This window comes from Molossus molossus, unplaced genomic scaffold (assembly GCF_014108415.1).
Source record: "Molossus molossus isolate mMolMol1 unplaced genomic scaffold, mMolMol1.p scaffold_m16_p_2, whole genome shotgun sequence".
Taxonomy (NCBI): domain Eukaryota; kingdom Metazoa; phylum Chordata; class Mammalia; order Chiroptera; family Molossidae; genus Molossus; species Molossus molossus.
Window position 1 is genome coordinate 20,686,182 of NW_023425355.1, and position 19,638 is coordinate 20,705,819.

The 19,638-nt window shown below is 44.3% G+C and overlaps 1 pseudogene; it reads right to left on the reverse strand.

Annotated features, from left to right (window-relative positions):
- Positions 1-8,420: 8,420 nt before the first annotated feature.
- LOC118636121 lies at positions 8,421-9,611 on the reverse strand (annotated as a pseudogene).
- Positions 9,612-19,638: the final 10,027 nt, after the last annotated feature.

The following is a 19,638-nucleotide window of genomic DNA, read 5'->3' on the forward strand; positions in this document are numbered from 1 at the left end:
GAAGGTAAAGAATCAGACAGTGTCTCAGGCTTGTAAGGAGCTTACCTGGATAACTTGGATGCCAATTAGCAAATGTTCAGATAAACATACAATTTTAATACAGAATAATTTGTACTTTCTGTCCTTTACTGCTTCTCTCCTTGTTTTTGGACAAGAAGGGGTCACAAGCATACTGTAAAACGGACCTATTCCAATCTGACTCTGAAGTGCTTATTGAAAATCAGTTTGCTAAAGAATGCCCAGAGTCCTGGCCAGTTTGGTTCAGCGGTTAGAGCATCGGCCCGTGGACCAGAGTGTCCCGGGTTCGGTTCCTGCTCAGAGCACGTACCTCGGTTGCAGTTTGTCCCCGGCCTCGGTTGGGGTTTTGTGGGTGGCAGCCAGTCGATGTGTTTCTCTCACATTGATGGTTCTCTCTCTCTCTCTCTTCCTCCCTCTCTCCCTCCCACTCTGTCTGAAAATAAATGCAAAAATGTCCGCGGGTGAGGAGAAAAAAATTTTAAAATTTTAAAAAAAGAATTCCAAGAGATGTGCAAATGCTAAACATGACAACATTCACATTTCAACACGCCTTTGTTTCACTGTTTGTTCTTTAAGCCCTCTGGTTGTGGTTTCCCTGGTATAATCCTGATAAAGCGCTGGGGACAGGTTGTTTGTTGGAGGACTGTGAGCAGCAGCTGAGTGGAAAATGCCAGCTAGTGAGGGGAAGGCTTATAATCAGGCACTAAGGACCCTGGACCTGACTAGGGAGCAAGTGATAAACAGCAGTGGCAATTGCAGGAGCCGTAGATTTCTAAGGCTTTGAAATGTCAGTTACTAGAACAGTGTCTAATACCAGCTGCCTTGCATTGAGCATCCTATCATGACAGTGTCTGTGTACCTGTTGCTCCATTTCATTCACACAGCTCTGTGATGTAGATTATCCCCCTTCTCAGACATGAGAAAACAGGCTCAGAGAGCTTTCGTATTCTGCCTATGCTACCTAGTCAGAGATTTACAAAATGAGGATTTTCAAGGACGTCTGCCTCTTTTTGCCATGGTGCGTCCTAGTAGTATGATTGATTGATAACCTAGGTAAATCAGACTATCATCTGAGCCCAAACTGTAGGAATAAAACCTTAGTATGCCACTGTCTCTCTTTTCCCTACCTGTCGAAATCTGATTTCTGGATTTTGTTTTTAATGGCTTTGAAGACAAACCTTTAATTTTTCACAAAGGCTTTTGACTCATTCTGAATTATAAAATGTTTTACTTCTGTGGTCCCCAGGAAGTTAAAATTGAAGTGATGAGATTTGAGTTCATTGCAGCAATTCTCCCCTTGTTGACCCAATCATTGTTCATAGAATCTGCATTTCTGCTTCTTACATTAAAGCCATGTTGGTGGCATTGAGCTGAAATGACAGTTTTCAACTCTCCTCTGCTACAAGTTACTTAGCAATAATTCATGAGAAATAATAATAAAACAGCAGTGCCCCCTTTAAAAAGTATTCAGGTTTCCAGATGAGAGTAAACATGATAAAAGGTAGGCTGATATAAGCAGCTCAATCTTAAATATCGGGCTGACTAAAATGAATAGTAGTAGAAAGATGATTCAAGCAGCAACCTTTTTATAAGATTCCCTGCAACAACTTTGTTAGAGATGATAAAACAAGGGAAGGTGCTCACACAAATGTGAAATCCTCAAACGTCTAAATACTGTTTTTATTTTTTTATGGTTTTTTTTTTCCTTTTTTCTTTATTGATTTGAGAGAGGGAGAGGGAGATAAAAACATCGATGAGAGAGAACATCAATTGGCCGCCTCCTGCACCCTCCCCCCCCCTGGGGATTAGGCTCACAACCTGGGCATGTGCCCTGACTAGGAATTGAACCAACGACCTCTTGGTGCATGGGTCGACGCTCAACCACTGAGCCACACCAGCCAGGCTAAATACTGATTTTTAATACCATGAGGCTGGGTTGCATGGGGTAGCCATCCATGACAGCCTCACTGAGGAAGTTATTAAAATAGATTGATACTGGCCCCACCCTGAGACATTCTCTGGGCATCATTATTTGTTTTTATAAAGCACCCTAGGTGACACCACTACAGAGTCGGGGTTGAGAAGTACTGCAATAACACACATAGCATTGTGTAAGTTTTTGATGTCAGTGGATGCTGCCTAATTTCTGGGCTGTAATGTCAACAGCGCTGGGGATCAGCAAGACCAGGTTCTTGTCTCCCAGAGGAAAAGAATTCAACACGAGAGATGGGTATTGCAACAAGCGGCAAAGCTTTATTCAAGCAAAAAGTACGTCTGAGGGACTCTCGGATGGGCAACCCAAGCAAGTTTGAGTGTTCTGAATGGGTCTAGGTCCTAGCTTTTGACTTATTTAGCCCATCCCATACTTTGTCCTAATCTCCCTGTGTTGCCAGAAAAGTACAGTTTTGTGTCACTAGTGGGAGTGGGGTATTTGCAATATCTTGAGAAAGTGAATTTTCTAACACTTGCGCAGAAGAGTGAATGGTTTTTATTCACATGGAGTTACATCCCTGGTGTTGCAAAGTCCAAGTTCCCTTAAGCCAGTCATGGAAGAGGGGTAGCTGGGAATTCAGCAGAGCTAGAAGCAGGGCCAGTGTCCAGAGTCTTCATTCCATGGTGGAGTTGAGTCGAGCAGAGCATCAGGCTAGATTCAGTCCATCAATCCATTGTGTGGGTCCCACATGGCCATTAGCCACATGGGTGAATATAGGGGAGTGCTCCCCTTGCAACATGAGGCCCAAGAGAGCAAGAGGGTAAGTGCCAAGAGAGAGAACTTTCTTTGTTTAGGAGCTTATGTATCTCAGACTTCACACCCTTGCAGTGGCCACACTTATTCTGGCCAATTACCTCTTTCCAGGTGTGATTGACAGGTCAGCATCTTCCCATACCACCCAGACCTTATTGGGCATGCATCTCAACTGTCTTTTTCCAGTAATTTTCCCCATTGATTTTTGGGGAACAGACTTGGAGAGTGTTAAATGTTAGCTTTCTGGAAAAGCTGTATAAAAGGCATGCCTATATTATCTAATCTCCCCTTTACTCCTTTCCTGTTAATAATAATCAGGTTATCAACAGTATCAAATCTCCCTTGAGAAAAATGAAACCTCTTGTAATCTTAACAAAGGAGAAATGAACACACTTCTCTGGCTTCTGTAACTGCTTCCTGCTGTCAAGAGGCATAGACCTGTCTATCCCAAGGCTGAGAGGTTCTCCCTGTCCGACAGAGGAAGGGGGAAGCAAAATTGGAAAAGGAGTCTTTATGCAGGGAAGAGAGATTTCGTAAAGTCCAGGTCAGTCTTGTGTCCCTGGGATGTGATGTAGGTGATGTCCAGGAGGATGACACATTACACAAGCTGGCATTCTTCTTATATTCTAGAAATGACAATCTTGACAAGAAGGTTAAAAGGCATAATTCAAAAGTGAGGAGAATTATAGCAACTAAAGGTCTACTGAGAGGTAAAGCCCCTATGACAAAGAGAAAGATTAAGTGACAGTGTCCCCAGTTAGATTGGAGGAGTGGCTTCCCTGGAGGCAGGTGTGTCGCACCTATCTGAAGCCCTTTTTTCCCACCATATTTAATCTAAATCAAGCTAAGGGAAATATTCAAAGATTTCCCCCATGAGAAACTATGAGCCTTTTCTGTCTGAATCGTTTGGGCAGAAAAGGAAAAGCAGTTTCAAGTGAAGCCGATAGACTGTTCATGTTTCATCAACTCAATCATAAGTCCAAACCTTTGAGTCTTATTTCAGAAGATGGTGCTGCACCTGGGCTTCTAAAGAGGCCTATACTGTGTGCACAAGCAATCAGGTAATTAAGAATATAGGCAGACATTCTATGAAAACAGAAGCAAACAACATGCAAAGGTTAATGTACAGAGTAAATCATAAACTAGTCACAAAGATTTCCAAATGCAAGGCTTTTGCTAGAAAGCAAGCAAGCAGTGACAATCTGATAGATTGCCTGCAGTTAGAACATCTCTGGTGATGTCATCAGGTGCTGAGGTCTGTATGGCATATACAGACATAGTCTTAAAAACAAAACCTTGAAGACAGTTGACTGTATTGGAGTTCAATATCCACAACTGGACATTGTGGTTTTTACTGAAACACAATTTTTTTTCTCCCTAAGATTACCCTCATATTTACAAAGACTGTATTAAGTTCAGCTTTAGTCTGGCTTGATTATTTGCATGAACACAATAAGAGTAGCAATTGATCAAATTGATCACATAGGTATTCTCAAATTTGTTTTGCTGGAACTTTATTTATTCATAAGGAATTTTTAGATTGAGCTTTAGTGAGCAGTCAGCCCCTCAGGGCGAAGAAGCCGAAGCCACAATTGCCATCAGGCTGTGCCTGGGACATCTGTAGATTTGGGTCATGTCGTCAAGTCCTTGAGGTTCCCAAAGACGCATAGAGGTTCTGTTTTTGCCATCTTTCAGGAAAGCAACCTTCGCTCCTTCCCTGGAATGAGTGGCATGAACCATGTGACCAAGTAAGGTATTGGGTCTCTTTTTGCAGGTGGCTTTTGATTGGCTTTGATCAGTCAATCTTAATTCCTTGTCTTCTGGTGGCAAGCAGAATCCAGAAATGTCTCTCTTAGATATGGCATTCCAGTCAAAGTATTAGTCAATAAGACCTCATTGTTTAGAACTGATCTTATTGGATTCATGCAAAGAAATGCATTGCTATGACTCACTCATTAAGAACTGCCAAATTCTGGAGGGATTAGGTAGGGAGGAAAAAAGCTAAAGTGACCAAATAACATTTCCTAGATGAGCAAATACATTCCATAGCTTTTAGAAACACAGGCATTCTTATTGACAGTACAAAATGTACTGATTTAGCAAACCACAGGTGAACTGAATCAAGCTGATTGGCTTAGGCAGTTTAGGTTTAGATAAGACCTATTTTAATTTACTGAGTTAGCAACTCAACAGGTGAGTTAAATTGAACTGATTGGCTTAGTTAGCTCAGAATCCGATAAGATTTATTTCTCAGAATCTGCATTTCAATAGGAGACTCAGATAAGCATACTGGAAACCAGGTTTATAAAGATCAGCATTATAAAGGCAGTCAGTTTCTTTTGACCACCCAGAATAAAATTCCATGCCAGAATGGGCATTTTTGAGGAACGGAAATTGTATTATTGATTTTGAGAAGAAAAACCTAAAAGTTAAGGGAGGCATGTTGCCATCTATGTGCCCAAACTTCCAAACTAATCCGACTGGGGGAACGGACATTCACCCACAGTATCTTCTCATGCCCAAGATAGAGACTCTTTCTGAAACAGTAATACAATTGCCCAGGTGTGGGGCCTTCAACTCCACATGGAAGATTCTGATGACCTCTGACCTTCCTGGAAGCGTCCATAGAAAAAGTCTGGTTCTGCCCTGGCCAGATTTGCTCAGCAGTTAGAGCAGTCAGCCCTCAGACCAAAGAGTCGCGGGTTCGATTCCAGTCAAGGGCATGTATCTCGGTTGCGGTTCAATCTTGTTAGGGGTTGTGAGGGAGGTGGCAAATTGATGTGTCCCTCTCACATCAAGGTTTCTCTCTCTCTCTCTCCCTCTCCCACTCTGTCTGAAAATAGATGGAGGAGTATCCTTGGGTGAGGATTTTTTTTTTTTTTAATCTGGTTCTTTTAACTTGCCCCTAACAGTTGGGCCAGTAACCTGTCATTGTGTCATATTTTTCTAATAGTGTTGGTCCCTTAAGAGGCTTGGTAGCATAAGACACTTATCTCAAGAAAGGGATGAGTATTCCCTGTTAACATGAGTGAACAGCATTTAACATTCCAGGTTTGGGGTTGAAGTGCTATTTCTAGCCAGTTTCCAAGATCAAGAAACAAAATCCTTTGATTTCTCCGAGCACCTGTGTATTTGAAATCTTTTCTACTAACCATATCTGTGGAAGAGGCATTCATTAGCAAGTAGTAACAATTGTATGAATTTAGAACATTCTTCTGTTGGCAAAAGAAAACAAGCATTTGGTTATAAGACTTGCGGCAGTTTGGTTTCATTGCCTCATTACAACCTTTGCCCCAAGCAAGATGGCCACCAGGGTGGGACATCCACCCCCTAAGCTGAAGTGGCTTCGGCTTCGGTGACAATTTCCACCCTTAAGCAAAATGGTGGAGCCTAGCCACATGCATGGTTGCCTGGGGTGGTGCCCTGGATCCCACAGCATAGCCAGCAGAATTAGCTTGCAGAGGGGCAGGGCCCCTGAAATAGCTTTTCTCTGTGCATCTGACTGCTGCACCCCCCTCCTCCCCAGTGAATAGCCATGAGGTCTGAGCCAACACCCCACGCCTGCAGGGGGGAAAAGGGACATGTTTCAGGCAGTGTTTTGGAGGCAGGATGGTCTTAATACTCTGCAAGGACACCATTCTAGGGAAAGAGAGGAAAAAAAGGCAAATTTACCATCCTCTACATCACAGGGAATTCAGGATGGAGTTGCTGGCGCCTTGGCGTGAAGCCACGCAGGAGTCCCAAACCTGGGCTTTAAAAAGCTGGGGGACAGGGTTTGGCTGGACTCCCTTTTCCCTGGGGGCCTGGAGCTTTTCGCCATTGATATGTGGGCTGTGGCTCCAGAGACACCCCAAACAAGCTTTCAGAGTGGAGGCCAGGTGCCGAGGGGGACAGGATGAATCTGTGTGCCAGGGAAGCTTCTCAAGTTCCCCGCACCTGGCACAAAACCCATAAAATTGGCACTCGGTGTGTGTGCGCCTCCTTTTTGCCCCACAGGGGTTCCCAGCCCCGACTGCTGTGGTGGTGGCACTGAAGAAGTGCAGGAGCTGGCCCAGCCATTGGCAGGGACTTGGACCGCTGTGGCAGCTGTGGCCCCAGTCAGTCCTGCCTGGAGACGCGGCTGGACGCCCCATCCCCATGAAGTCGGTCTTGGTCTGAAACAGTAGAGTCCAAGGTAAAGAAAGGCAGAGAAAAGAAAGCAGATTGTCCACACAGGAGTTAGAACAGGGGAGACTGAGATGAACTCTACAATTCCCAGAATAGGGAAGCTAAGTTCCATTTCTCACCCTGCTCTCCAGGGTCTTGGTCAGCCTTTACCTTCTTCGCTGCTTCTCTTCCAAGTTCTGGTTTGAGGCTGCAGGGAGATTTTTTTCCACGAGTTCCATAAATCCATTCTCCCAGTTAAATTTCTCCCTGCTAGCTCGCCAATCTGTTGCCAGAGAAATGCAGTTCTCCGTGGCTAGTGGGAGTGGGATTCTTGTGATATCTTGAGAAAACGAATTTTCTAAGACTCACATGGGAAAGTGAATGGTTTTTATTTGCATGGAGTTACATCCCTTGGATTGCAAAGCCCCGGTTCCCTTAAGCCAGTCCTGGAAAATGGGCAGCTGTAGGTTCAGCAAAGGTAGAAGTAGGACCAGTGTCCAGAGTTTCTGTTCCATGGTGGAGTTGAGTTGAGCAGAGCATCAGGGTAGATTCAGTCCATCAGTCCATTGTGTGGGTCTCACATGGCCTTCAGCAACATGGGTGAATGCAGGGGAGTGCTCCCCCTGCAACAGGAGGCCCAAGAGAGCAAGAGGGCCAAGAAACAAGAGAGAATTTTCTTTGTTTAGAAGTTTATGTATCTCAAATCTCATGCCCTTGCAGTGGTGATGCCTATTCTGGCCAACTACCTCTTTCCAGGTGTGATTGACAGGTAAGCATCTTCCCATATCACCAACACCTTATTGGGCATGTGTCTAAACTGGCTTTGTCTAGTCAATTTCCCCATCAATTTGTGGGGAAAAGACTTGGAGAGTGTTCAAGTGTAGCTTTGTGGCAAAGCTGTATAAATGGCATAGCTATATTTTCTAGTCTCCCCTTTACTCCTTTCCTGTAACAATAGCCAGGTTATTGATGGTATCACCTGCACCATTCATCCTTCAGCTGGTGAGCTCCCTGGAATTCCCTGGGTCTGCTGAGCTGATGGGCTTCTTAGAATTCCGTGCGTTTGCAGATGTCTTGTAGGATTTTGTCCTTTGGGTGCTGGGAGTCATCTTTCCTGCATTTCTTTTCCGTTTTTGTCTAACTAGGATGGCTGTTTTTGTTTTCTATTCTTTCTTCCCTTTGTTTATTTAAGCATGGTTTTTGGTCAGTTTGTCCTTTCTCTGCCCTGCTCATATCTAGCTAACTACCTACTCTAACATCCCCCCCCACCCCACACTCAAGAGTTATGAGACCCAATTCATCAGGAGGTTATGGACGTAGACAGTCATCTAACTACTTCCTGCTGACAAACGGGCGAAGTTGGGGATTGGGTCTCATTCTCTTGCTAGCTGTCAGGGCAGAGCACAGGTTTTTTTGGAATCGTTGGTTCAGCTTGATCAAGGGGTTGAGTTGTCTCTGCGGGGACAAAGGGTTGAAAACCCTGGCGAACCATCATTTGCAGGTGAAATTGTCATCTGGAAGAGACAAATTTTTCAAGTCGGTTAAAAAAACAAGGTCCAAATGGTAGCATCCCTAATACGATGAAGAGAGGGATTCTAAGGGGTCCAAGGAAAGACCATAACCAAGTTTTCCAAGTAAACGAGGTTGCCATATCAGGCAATAGTTGATTTTCTATGGAGCCTTTTAACCAGGTTGGGTGATTTAGAATGTCATGTATTCTTATTTCCACTTTAGCGGAATCATTGATGTGGGTGCAGCATGTAGTCTTTTGGATAGTGCAGATTTCTGCAGCTAAGAGACAGTCTAGGGCAATACGGTTGTCTAAGAATATATTGGCTAATGAATTGAGGGACTGTTGTAGTTCATGGAGGGCTCCCCATGTTATGTTTGGGAACTTTTCTAATTCAGCTGTGAGATCAGAAAGGGTGTGTTCATGTTCTATGTATCCTGCCCAAGGGATGAGGAAACTAGACTTTTCTTCCCCAAGTTAAGATGTTATCTGAGAGTCCACTTTTATGCCGGGAAAGTGTTGAAGTGTTGTTAGAGATGGCCAGGCTTGGAGTTAAGTATCCATAAAAAAAAAAAACATAGGGATTTAGGCACGAGGTATCCATGTGTCCAGTGGGGGTGTGTATGGGACCTGTCATTTTATTCACGGAGTATCCACATATGTAAACCATTCCCTTGGGAGCCCAGGTTGTGTTGGCGGTGCTGGTCAAAACCACAGGAATAATGGAATTACGTGAGGAAATATTTGCTGGCCACCCTACGGAATGATATAAAGCTCTTAGTTTACATAGAGAGGTCAAAGGGTACTCACAAACAGGAAACTCCTTTCCCGGGTGAGCAGCTTTATGTTGAGACGGAGCAGTGTATAGGCAGGTATATAGGCAGGCAGACAGAGAGGTAGTTATATTAATCAGAGGGAAAAGGGTCACCTATATGCTGGGTGTACACATATATGTTAGCTCTCAGCACCAGGTTTCAGGATTGGATCTGCTTTCTGGACTAGCTAAATACTGTGTGGGGCCTGTGTGGGTGTTTATGATGGACCAACCCAGCAATGAGTGATGTTCCCCAATGCTATAAGCCTTGGGAATCTTATCCATGGTTGTGGTTCTGGGTTCAGAATGTTGTCTATCTTGCCTAATCCTGAAGGAATTTGGGAAACCATGAGTAAGAATAGAAGGCAGTTATTCATTGTGTACGATTTTAGAAAAGGTTTAAGCAAACCTCAAGTGGAGTGTCGAGGGCTGTTCAGGCAAGTAAGCAAGCGAAGAGAAGAGTTATATAAAGGACTATTGATCCAATAAAGAGTCATTTTGAGAAAGGCTTTCACGAGGAGGGGGGGTAGGCTTTTAAGGCAGCAGAGGAATAGAAAGCCAATCCAGAAGAATAGTAAGAGATTTAGAAACAACAGCAGGAATTGAGACATACACTTATCTGGGTGTTGTCTTTTTCTTGAAGAGAAACTTAAGGTCTTCCATCAACTCGAAGTCCCGGTCGTTGCTTGATTCTTCAATTTCAGATGGATTGGTGGAGTTACAGAAAGGGTTTACTAGTGTGTGATGTATCCAACTAGAAACACCAGCAACCCTGACAGCCATGGGATTAGAGAACAGGACAGTAAAAGGCCCTTTCCATAGAGTGTTAGTTGGGATCCTACCTTCTCTCCAAGTTTTCATGTATATTTGTGATCTTGGAAGATACAAAGATGGGGAAGTAGTCTGTTCTGTCTCTGGAGTTCTTTTATATCCAAAGTCTTGTGTTGCTCCTTGGAACTTAGCTAGGGAGGTGACATATGACAGCAGTTTGGTGGATTCAGGGTTTGTTATGAAATCAGAGTATAGAAGTGGCAGCCCACATAATGACTCAAAGGGGCTTAGTTGTAGTTGAGTTCTGGGGGCAGTTCGAATTCAGATGGCTACGGGTAGTATATCTAACCACTTAAGGGCAATTTCTTGGAAAAGCTTGCCAAGGGTTTTCTTTATGGTCTGATTTGCCCTTTCAACCTTTCCAGAAGACTCCAGGAGGAGCAAAGGTGCCATTTTATTCCTAAGGCTTTGTTAATTTGCTGGGTGACTTGCGAAGTAAATGCAAGTCCATTATCACTTCGCAGGGATTGGGGGACTCCAAATCTGAGAATTATTTCCATTAAGAGTGCTTTTGACATTCTCTTTTTACCTTTCAGTCCTAGGGGGTAGGCCTCAGTCTACCCAGTAAAGGTATCTACAAAGACTAGGAAGTATTTATAGCCTTTACATGGAGGTAGTTGAGTAAAACCTACTTGCCAAACTTCTCCTGGGTAGGCGCCCTCTCTTTGTAGAGGTTGGATTAGTGGAGGTGGAGATTTAGATCCTTGAGGGTTATTTTAGGTGCACAGCACACAAATCTACCAGACCTGTCGAATTGTTTTGTTTAAGCCCTTACTGGTGAAGAATATTTTGCATATTAGAATCTTATTATCCCCAAGTGATGAGTGATAGAGGGCTTTTATGATTTTCCATTGCAAGACTGAGGGGACATGAAGAGTCCTTCTGATTGGAACCATCCTGTGGGTCCCTTGGAGTATCCGTATTGAGATGCCCATTGTATTTCTTCTTGTATATTTAGGGGTTGGTAGTTCTGTAGGGAAGGATGGAATTAGTGCTCCTAAGAAATGTATGCCTTCACAAATTTATCAGCATATTTGTTTCCTTGTGCTGCTTTATTTGGGCCTTTCTGATGTCCCTTGCAGTGTCTAACTGCTGTTTCTTTAGGTAAATGAATTGCCTGGAATAATTTTAAAATCTGAGGCCCATATTTAATAGGGGTATTCTTTGCTGTTAAGTATCCCCTTTCCTTCCAGATGGCCACATGAGCATGAAGTATTAGAAAAGCATACTTAGAATCTACCTACATATTTAAACTTTTATCTCTTCCTAATTCGAGGGCCCTGGTGAGTGCTATTCATTCAGCTAGCTGTGCAGAGGTTCCTGAAAGAAGAGATCTGGCCTCTATAATTTGATTCAAAGAAACAACAGCGTACCCCACACAGCTGGTTCCATTTTGTACAAAGCTGCTTCCGTCTGTGAACCAATTTTCCTCTGGATTAAGGCTGTTCCTTAAGGTCCTGTGCGCCCACGTAAGTCTGTTCAAGAGTTTCACAACAGGAATGTACAGGTTGGTCCCTATCAGGGAGTGGCATCAAAGTGGCAGGATTCAAGGGGTTCCATTTTTCTATTTTAACCTGGGGATTTCCCAGTAATAGCACTTGATAACTGAGTAGACTACCTGTGAGCCAACAAGGTCCTTCTGGGTCTAACAAGGGACCTATTGGATGAGAGGTGGAAAGGACAAGTTGTTGGCCTAAAGACATTTTATATTTTTTATTTTTATTTTTTTATTTATTTATTTTTGTGGTATGTGCCCCTAGCGGGAACCGAACCCGGGACCCTCTGGTCTGCAGGCCAACACTCAATCACTGAGCCACACTGACCAGGGCTAAAGACATTTTAGAGGCTTCTTCTATCAGTGATACAGCGCTGCAGCAATCTGAAAGCAGTGCAGCCAACCCTGTGCTACCGAATTGAGACTTTTGATAGATAGCCTACTGGTTTGGGGGTTGGGAATCAGGACTCCCAAGGTTAGTCCTTTTTTCTCTGTTACACACAATTGGAATGGCTTATCCAGTATTGGGAGTCCGAGGGTAGGACCTGGGTTAGGGCTTGGCTGTCTTTGCTCTTGGTCTCAGGGCAGGGGGTCTGTATTGGTTCCTCCCCTTAAGGCCAAGTATATGGGCGTTGCAATTTCTCCATATCCTAAAATCCAGAGCCTACAGTATCCACGTAATCCTAGAATGGCCTGAAGTTGTTTCGGGGTGGTTGGGGTACATATTTGGGCAACTGTTTGGATTCTCTCTGAGGAAAGACTACGTTTTCCCGATGTCAAAATGAGTCAGGTGATTTACCTTTTGTTTAAGTCATTGGGCTTTGGTTTTGAGATGCTTTGGATCCCCTGTGTATCCTAAAATTTAAAGAAGGGTTTTCTTGGGGCCCTTGGTCAATGGTGGAAAGTGTATTGGAATTTATAGGCTTTGTTTTCATTTTTTCTATTACACAACGTAAAAAGTGATCTCTGGCCCAGCCAGGGTGGCTCAGTGGTTGAGCGTCGACCCATGCACCAAGAGATCGCCAGTTCGATTCCTGGTCAGGGCACATGCCCAGGTTGTGGGCCCGATCCCCAGTGGGGGGCATGCAGGAGGCGACCAATCGATGTTCTCTCTCAATGTTTCTATCTTTCTCTCCCTCTCCCTTCCTCTCTCTAAAAGCAATAAAGAAATATTTTTTAAAAAGTGATCTTTGAAAGCCCTGTCTCGTTGGTTGTTCTAGTCCCAATGGGGGTCTGCATTTAGGACTGAAACAGCTCCTGCAGGGTGTATTTGGGGCTGAGTTAGGTGGGCGTCATCCCCAAATCTTTGAGCTGCTACAGTTATTTTGGCTCGCTGCTCTGGTGACAGAATTTGTCCCACGATCCCTGCAATATCCTTCCATGTGAAGTCAAAGTTTCAGTTTGGCTTAAGGAAGTTGTCAATGTATTTTTCTGGATCATCTGAAAAGGTTCCAATGTCTGATTTTACCTGTCTATAATCCTGAATGGAGAATGAGACCTGGAACCGTGTAGGGTCCGACAACCTTGTGTAATGAACATAATCTAGGGGTTGTGGGTCCTAGGTAAGGGGGTAAAGGATCATAAAAAGGGTATTCGGGGGCTGTAGCCAAGGTCCCTAGTTGGCACTTGGGGTCTAGGGTGCCTCTGGTTTTTGGCCAGGGCGTCTGGCTAATAACTGCTAAAACGGCTGGATCTAATTTGCAAGAGTTGCAGAGCTGGGGATTGTCTCTGAGGGCCCGAAGGCTGTATGTGTGGGACCTCAGGCCATTTCCCTTGCTGGTGACAAAACAGGTCTCATTGGAGAACAGTATTATAATTTCTGCTTCCATTATGGGGCCAGACCTCTGGATCATCTCATTTATATTGTGGCCACGCTATATTACAGAAGATTAATTTTTTCTTTCTGAGGGTGTGGGAGTCAAATTTATCCCAGTTTCTGATAATGCACCCCAGTGGTGAGTCCTGTAGTGTAGAGGTGGTGTTGCCCATCTGGAAAATAGAAAAGAGAGGTCTGAGCAATGAGGCTAGAGAAGAGAGTGTGGACGGGCCAGAGAGTCCTCATGATCTTGTTCAAAGTGAATAGAGAGTGTGGACAAGCTTCCTCAGCAACTCAAAATTTCCAGGATTTGGATTTTTGGAGCCATATATCTTCATCTCTCTAGTCCATCCCTTCCCCTTCCCTGGGTGCCTCATTTCCTAGCCAGCCTACCTAACCTCCAAAACCTGGGCTCACCAGCTGCAAAGCGGGACAGCATTCTGAGGAGCTGAATTCCTGCTAACTCCTGAAGCATGAGAGGCTCCCTGTACTTTATGACTTGTCTGTAATAAAGATATTTGAAAAATCTGATCCAGTTTACCAAGTTCTCCGAGTCTATGTAGAATCCCCGTTGGGATATCCCAACCCCAACAGGGCTTAATTCCGGACAAAGGAAATGTTTAAGGAGGCAGGGTATTCCGTTCCTGGTAAAGAAGTTCGGTGGGAATCCCGACTCATCCCAGTAGGGTTGATGACAAAGACAGCAAAGGTGTTCTCGGCAGTGATGGTCTGAAATCTCTAAGTATTTTAAAAGGAGCATTCTGGACTCCCAGGAGGAGCAGAGGAGGGCTATAAGTTGACTGAAAAAGGCACCCTGCCGCCAATAAACAATAGCCTGACCTTGGGAGATGTTCGGCCTGATAGGATAAAAGTAGCTGAATCGCATTAGGCGAGAGAAATCTCGCAGGGGTTGGTTATAAATGGAGCTCTGCAGCGTGTCTAAGCAGTTGTAAAACCAAAAATAAATAACAGCGCAGTTCATCACCGAATTGGGCCAGTGTTCCTTCCTTATGTGGTGTAAAAAGCAAGGGAAAGGAGGAACGTCTCTCCTGGTCTGAGAAACTATGAAGGCTGAGGGCGAGTACTGACCCACTCCTTGGCATATACAGCAGGCCCCCCGTCTGCATATCCAACACAGTTGCGAGCGGAGGGAGGCAAAAGACAGAACACCAGGCGGGTAAACCAGATTCAGGAGTCTAAACGTGGAGGCTTTTGAAAGAGGATACGTACATCGTCTGGGCAGAGGCATGATGGAATAATCAATCTGTTGAGCCTGAGCCAAGTTCTCCGGGAGTGTGGAGTGGGTCGAGTGTGCTGCTTGGAGGAAGGACATCCAGGGTCAGTGACTCCCGCTGACCATTCCTGTACTTTTTACCCGTCTCGGTTTGTCCCCACGGCCCTTTAAGATGGCCGGGAGGACTCCAAACGCGGGGTGGCCAGCCCTGTGCGTGCGTTCCCCCGCAAGAGTCAAATGTTAATTACAGGTGCTATTTCACTTTCCCGGAGAAACGTTCGCTCGAGCTCAGAGACGGACTCACCGAGCACGGGGACCGGGCTCAAGCGCAAAAGCGAACTTAAGGATCTCCGTCTGTCTGGAGAACTAAGACCTACGGGGAATCGCCGCGGGGTTGGGGCAGTTGTGAAACATTCTCAGCCTTTGTCGTCCGGGTGGCGAGTGATCTGCCCCGGGCCGAGCACCACCTTGTCCTTTCACGGGTGTCTTCAAGTGGCACTCGCCCTAGCGGCATTTAAGTGGGTGACCCGTGCCCACAGAGTGCGGCTTGGAGGGACAGAGAGAGAGAAAGGGGGAGGGAGGGAGAGAGAGAGACAGAGAGAGAGAGAGAGAGAGGCAAAGCCTCCAGCCCAAGGGAGGGCGAAGCTTGATGCTTACCGCACGGGGGCTTTCTGGAATCGCTCCTGGCTGGCGGCCGGCCAAAAACTGTCAGCGGCGCTGGGGATCGGCAAGACCAGGTTCTTGTCTCCCGGAGGAAAAATTGCAGCAGGAGAGGCAGCTATTTCAGCAAGCGGCAAAGCTTTATTCAAGTAGAGTGCGTCCGAGGGACTCTGATGGGCAACCCGAGCAAGTTGGAGTGCTCTGAATGGGTCTAGGTCCTGGCTTTTGTCTTATTCTTGCCCCTCCCACACTTTGTCCTCATCTCCCTGCACCGTGTCCTTCAGCTGGTGGGCTGTTTAGAATTTCATGTGCCTGCAGGTGTAAGATTGTATCCTTTGGGTGCTGGGAGTCATCTTTACTGCATTTCCCCCCCGCTGGTTTTGTCTAACTGTGATGGCTGTTTTTGTTTTCTAGTCTCCCTTTCCCATGTTTACTTAAGCATGCTTTTTGGTCAGTTTGTCCCTTCTCTGCCCTGCTCATATCTAACTACCCACTCTAACATTAGGGCCGCGCAGACTCACTTGCTATGCGGAAAAATCTGAGCTGTTGCCTGAAAAAACCTTGAGTGTCGGAAGCTTTGAATGGAAAACAAGCCTCAACGAGGCCTGGACATATTGCCCCCTCGTGGTAACTTTGAAAATAACAACAAAGTGGTGCAGCTAGTCGAACTATTTCTGGAGATTTAGTTTTTGTTTATTTGTTTTTTCTTTATTGTTGAGAGTATTACAGACGTTCCCCCCGCCCCCTTTTCTCCATTGCCTCCCTCTACCCGGCTTCTGTCCAGCCCCAGGCCTTCACGACCCTATTGTCTGTGTCCATGGGCAGTGCATATATGTATATAAATTCTTTGGTTAAACTCTTCCCTCCCCCAACCTTCTCCCTGAAATTCATTTTAAAAGGCTAACTGTCAAGTCCTAAAAGGATTGCGCAGTTGGCACTATTATTTAAGCTTCATTTTAATTTCATCATGATTCTATCACAAACTCAGGTCAATTTTTCAAGTATGTAATCCCTCTTCTTGTCCAACAGCTGATGGTCCTCTCCTTTTTACTCATCAAGAGGCAAACCAATCAAATTTTTGTTGTAATCAAACTGAAGCAATTAGTTAACTTTTGTTTTTGTCCTGAATGACATGATGTCATTTGGGGTGAATTGAACTTGATGTTATATCTTTCTCCTTGGCATTTTTGCCTATTCTGTTCCCCCTCTTTTTAAATTGTTTTGTTGTCTTTTTACTTTGGTTCTGGAATATACTTGTATGTGTCTTTATTTATTTATTTATTTATTTATTTATTTATTTTAATCCTCACCGGAGGATATTTTTCCATTTACTGTATCTTCAGATAGAGTGGCAAGGAGGGGGAGAGAGAGAGAGAGAGAGAGAAACATCTGTAAGAGAGACACATCCATTGGTTGCCTCCTGCACAACCCTGACCAGGGCCAGGGACCAAACAGAAACCAAGGTACGTGCCCTTGACTGGAATTGAACCCACAACTCTTTGGTCCACAGGCAGATGCTCTAACTGCTGAGCCAAACCACCAGGGCTGTGCCTCTGTTTAAAAATGAGATTCAAAATAAATGGAGCCAAGTTAGTTCAGTTACTAAAGTAGCAGATATGTCCTGTCCTAGTTACTTTTGTCACATGGACCTGGCCAATATCTCAATGTCCAAATAGAAACAGGCACAATACCAGTGCAGGTTTCTGGTTCATTACATTGTCTGCACCTTCAAGATAATGAAGCATAATTAGAAACATTGTTATTTAATGGTGATATTATTGTTCTCAACATAATCTGAGCCCATAACTGAAATGGGCATTTCCATTTCTTTGAAATTACTTTTCTAGTGGGTCAACACCTGGCAAATTTCTCCTGTCATTCAGGCTCCTGTAGACCAACATTGAAGAAGATGGAATATTCATTCGGGTCTAAAAGTCACTTCATAATCTATCATTTTTATCAGTATATTTTGCCTGCCTTGACTTTTATACTTCAGCTAAAATCTTTACACACTTCATATTAATTTATTTTAACCTTTAAACTTATGATATTGATGGACACTGTTGATCAGCTGCTGTATTCTGCATTTAAGACAGGCCTATTTATAAGCACATGTAAGCAGAAAATCCAACATGCGAAAAGGTGGCTATGAATATCTGTAGGGTGATAGGAGCTGGTAATAGGAATCTACAGAACACTGCTATACAGCAGGCCTGGGAAACAACCAGAATCCCTGGAGGAGATCAAAAGGTCTAGGAGAGAAGTCTTTGGGATGGTGATAATAAAAAAAAAATACAAAAGTATATTGAAATTTATTGACACATTATTTATATAATCAAGGAAGGGGGCTGGTCAGGGTGAAGAAAAGCATAATATACAGAAATCAAGACAATCAGTAAATGAAACAAAACCAAAAAGCCCTGATTAGGGAAGGAAATAATCAAAGAATAGACTATAAGGTTGGGTTGAGACTAGCTTTTAGAATAGTCAAAATGATAAACATTGAACTGATGTGTGATACCATTGTGATAGAATGTAACTAATATTGTGGAACAGAAAGGAATTTGTTTCTGTGTAGGAGGTGTGCAAGTTGGTGAAATGAATTTGAATCCTCATCATCCAAAAGAACATGTCATTAGATAATGCTGTCACCAGGCAGGGTCCAATCAGGAGAGAAACACCATTTATTTGAACAGAGAGAATTTAAAATAATTTAAAACTAGGTATTCATTTGTTAACCAGGTAACTGACTGAAAGGATCGAAAGAAAATTCTGAAGTTATCAAGAAAGTAGCAAATAAAGGAAGTAGCTCTGACCCCTAGGGCTGGGAAGGAAAGAGGCTGAATAATAAAAAGTCAAAGCTTGCAGGAGGTTCCCACCCCCACCCTCAAATGAAACTCAGACCTCTAAGGAATAGGCACATCTCTGTCAGTGGTGGCATCTCTGAGCTTTAAGATGTAGCTTTCCTGAGATCTACCAATATAAATGGCCCAAACAAATCTCCCTTCAACTAATTACTTCCTATGGGAGCACATTTGGCTAACAGGCTGCCTTCAGTAGAAAGTCACCTGAGACTGGGGTGCAGCTCTAAGAAAATTCTCAACCATGTCCAAGGGGAGCTCTAGTGCAAAGGTTGCTCACAGAGGGGACTTAGAGTGTCAGGAATGATGAGTTTCTTGTACCACTGCCATGTTCAGTCATTGGCTGGAGTTGTGTAGGAAGCCAATGTCCTGCAGCACTACATTTTATTTTCCTGTATTGATTTTAGAGAGAAAGGAAAGGAGAGGGAGAGAGGGATAGATACATCGATGAGAGAGAACGTCGATTGGCCGTCTCCTGCATGCCCCCCACTGGGGATCGGGCCCACAACCTGGGCATGTGCCCTGACCAGGAATCGAACCAGTGACCTCTTGGTGCATGGGTCGACGCTCAACCACTGAGCCACACCGGCTGGGCCTGCAGCACTACATTATAATGCCTTTCTTGATAACAGGGTGGCAAGTAGATATGAGTCTGGTGTTCATTGAAGAAGCTTGAGGTGGAGCTATAGATTTGGGGGTTGTTAGAACACTGAAGGTGTTTAGCGTCATGAGAGTACAGTTAGCTATAGAGGGAGAATATGGAGCTGTGAGATGAAACAACTATTGGAACAGAAGGGAAATCAGAACAGTGTGACGTCACAAAGCCACAGAAGGATGGAGTGGTTCACTCTGTCAAGTGCAGTAAAAGATGGAATAACTAAAAGGGAAAAAATGATTTTTGAGTCAGTTCAGAAGGGATTGAAGGAAAATGTAGACTGCTCTTTATATTGCCAGGCCATTGTGGCTCGGTGAATTGAGCCTCTTCCCATGGACTGAGAGGTCCCGGATCAATTCCCAATTAGGGCTCGGTCCCCAGTAGGGGGCGTGCAGGAGGCAGCCAATCAATGTTTCTGTCTCTCCTTTTCTCTCTCTCTAAAAAATCAGTAAAAACATATTGGAAAAAAATAAAATAAAGAAGCTTTACTGTAAAGATAATTGGGAGGTATCTGGAGAGGGGCATGGGCCAAAGTGTTTTTATTTTAAGTGTTTTTAATTTAAGAAGAAATATCCTAGCCCTGGCCGGTTTGGCTCACGGGTTAGAGCACTGGTCTCCAGACCCGACAGTCCCGGGTTTGGTTCCCGCTAAGGGCACGTACCTCAGTTGCAGTTTGTCTCTGGCCCCAGTTGGGGTATTGTGGGTGGTGACCACTTGATATGTTTCTCTCTCCCTCCCTCCCTCTCTCCCTCCTGCTCTATCTGAAGATAAATGCAAAAATGTCCTCGGGTGAGGATAAAAAAAATAAAAATAAATAAAAGAAGAAATATTCTACAACATGACAACAAGTTT